A 3,137-nucleotide genomic window follows, 5' to 3' on the forward strand; every position below is an offset into this window, starting at 1 on the left:
GGAGTCCTTGCCCTCCTGAGCTTCACCTTTAGGTTGCGCTGGGCTTTCCTCAGCTCATCCCTGTCTCCAGACCTGAAAGCAGCTTTCTTCATGTTAAGCGCCTTCAGGTCCCTGGTGATCAGGGCTTGTTGTTGGGGAAGCAGCGCACAGTCCGTGATGGGATGGTGGTGTGTTCACAGAACTTGATGTATTCCGTGATGCAGTCGGTCATACTGTTGATGTCCTCCCGTGCGGTACACACAGCAGATCGCAATCCGATGACTAGAAGCAGTCCTGTAGAGCGTCGTTAGCCATCAGAGACCACCTCCTCACAGTCCTGGTGGTCACCGGCAGCCTCTTCACCAGAGGAACATACCTGGGTGTCAGCCGGACCAGGTCATGATCAGACCTGCCGAGGGGAAGGCAGTGGCGCTGTATGCATCCTTAGTATTAGCATACAGCAAGTCCAGAGTTTTATTGTTCCTTGTTGGGCAGTCTATGTATTGATGGAAGGTTGGCAGAGCTTTTCCAATGTGGTGTGGTTAAAGTCACCAGTGATAGCCATGAATGCTCCAGGCTGATGATTCAGCAGAGCAGACACAGTGGAGTGGATGGTGTCCCACAGCTTCCTCAGCGTCAGCTGATGGCGGCACGTACACGACAACCAAAATGGCGGACGTGAACTCTCTCGGCAAATAGTACGGGCGCATCCCCACGGCCAACAGTTCAATGTTCGGGCTACAGAAGCGCTCCTTCACGCACATGGTCCGGATGGCACCACCGTTCATTCACATAAACAGCGATCCGCCCCTCTTCTTCCCCCACTGTGTAGCGACTCTGGCAGCGCGAACAGTCCTGAAGCCGGGCAAAGACGCGCTGTGATCCGGATAGTCCGCGTGTAGCCACGTCTCAGTGAAACACAAGAGACTGCTCTCACGGAAGACCCTCTCGGTCATTACCAGCGCGCCGAGCTCATCCGTCTTATTCGCCAAAGACCTCCGTTCCCGTTATGATCGACGGTACGAGGGTTTGTATCTCCTCGTTTTAGCCCTCCGCTTGACGCCAGATCTGCAGCCGCGAGCCCTTCTCCGTAGCTCCAGCGGGATCACAGGTCTGTCTCCAGGCAGAAGCTTCGGCCTGCACAGCGCGATCAGCTGAGCGCGCGAGTAGACGACGGTCCCAGTCATTGTTATGCTGCGGCTCACCGATACTCACGACAAAGTGAACAAAAGCCACAGTAGAATTATCGAAAAAAGTAGTTATGGTCCAGTGTCCGACCGTAACTAAGACAAACGTGAAAGAAAAGAAAAAGAAAGAGAGGAAAAGTCCAAAAAAAAGACAATAAGGTAAAAGCAAAACGCCACTACTGAAACAAGCAGCCGTTGGCACAGCGCTTCCTCCAGAGGAGCGCGCATTCCCCTGCAGATAACAGGCAAGTCGCTTTGTGCTGGTCCTCCTGGGAGACTCCTGACTGCCCCCCCCCCCAAAGCCCCCCCCCCCTAAAGCCCCCTCCCCTGCATCTCATTAGCTCATCTTCCACGTCTCTATCTGCAGCATCAGCATCAAACCCGCGAGATGCGGCCAGAGAAAAGAGTCTCTTTCACGGGCTATTTTAGAGACCCCCTACACACACACACACACACACACACACACACACACACACACACACACACTCCCAGTGGCACCCAGTCCAGGAAAAGAGGAGGAGGAGGCGGAGGAGGAGGCAGCGGAGCAGGAGGAGGAGGAGGAGGAGGAGGAGAGGAGACTAAAACAGAGAGAGTGAGAGAGAGAGAGCGAGAGAGGTAGAGAGAGGAGGGAGGGAGAGAGAGAGAGAGGGAGGGAGGGAGAGAGCGAGAGAGGTAGAGAGAGAGAGAGGGAGAGAGCGAGAGAGAGAGAGGGAGAGAGAGAGAGAGCGAGAGAGAGGCAGGGAGAGAGAGAGAGAGGGAGGGAGAGAGAGAGAGAGGAGGGAGAGAGGCAGAGAGGTGAGATAGAGAGGCGAGGGAGAGAGAGAGGCGAGAGAGAGAGAGAGGCAGGAGGGAGGAGGGAGGGTGAGGGAGGAGGAGAGGAGAGAGAGAGAGAGAGCGAGAGAGAGGAGAGAGAGGGAGAGAGCGAGAGAGGGAGGGAGGAGAGAGAGAGGGAGGGAGGGAGAGAGCGAGAGAGAGAGGGAGGAGAGAGAGGGAGAGAGAGAGAGAGAGGGGGGAGGTAGAGAGAGAGAGGAGAGAGAGATTTTTTTTTGATTTTTGAAAAACACTTTATTTACATTTTTTCCATCACAACGTTTCTCTACAAATAAAGTGTTTTAAAAATCAGGTTGTTTAAATTAAAGCAAACAAAAAAAACATAAACATAAAATAAAACATGTTTTACCGAATAAAAAGTGGTGCAAACTCCAGCTCCTCCTCTACCACAGAACAAACAATATCTTTAAAACACCAGCGTTGTTTAAAAGCATCCAGGTCTCAATGTGTTTGTAAAACCTGAACTCCAGCAGAGTCTGGCTCTGATGTTACAGAGCCACACTGCCTTGGCCTCCTGCCCTCTCTGTTTTCCACCGGGACTTCCTAGTTAAATAAATTGCCATTTTGGCTTCACGGATAAAAATTTAGGAGCTGCCACTTTTCTTTTCTGTTTTTGTAGGCAGCTCCCATGATAAAAACCTTCTCTGTAAAACCACATTAAAAGACTAAAACCACTGTTAAAAGAGCGAAGAAACTCAAAAGTCTCTTACACTCGTTAAAAACATGGTAAATAGTCTCCCGGAGGTCACAGAAGGGGCACTGGCTCAGGACAGCGGGATTGATTACCGAAATAAAAGCGTTGGACGCGACAGCACCGTGTAAAATCCGCCACTGGAGGTCAGCGGTCCTTTTCTTTAGGGGAGGCTTGTATAGGACCCCCCACTGCGGGCCAGGGCCTCCATGCCCAAGTCTCTCTGACCACACGAGGTTAAAATACAAAGTCTTCTTGTCTGCTTTGTTCAGTGTGCAGTTTTCTGGGTGGCTCGTTCTTAGCAGGGGGCCGGTGAGTCCCCCTAGCCCCGGGCTGAGGGAGATGTTTGGGAAGGGGTCTGCAGGGTCCGGCTCTGCTCTCTGCTGGCTGTAGTCGTTGAGGAGGCTCCTCTCCAACCCGGTCAGCCTCTGCCTCCACAGCTCCAGGAG

Source organism: Pseudoliparis swirei, chromosome 10 (assembly GCF_029220125.1).
Source record: "Pseudoliparis swirei isolate HS2019 ecotype Mariana Trench chromosome 10, NWPU_hadal_v1, whole genome shotgun sequence".
Classification (NCBI taxonomy): domain Eukaryota; kingdom Metazoa; phylum Chordata; class Actinopteri; order Perciformes; family Liparidae; genus Pseudoliparis; species Pseudoliparis swirei.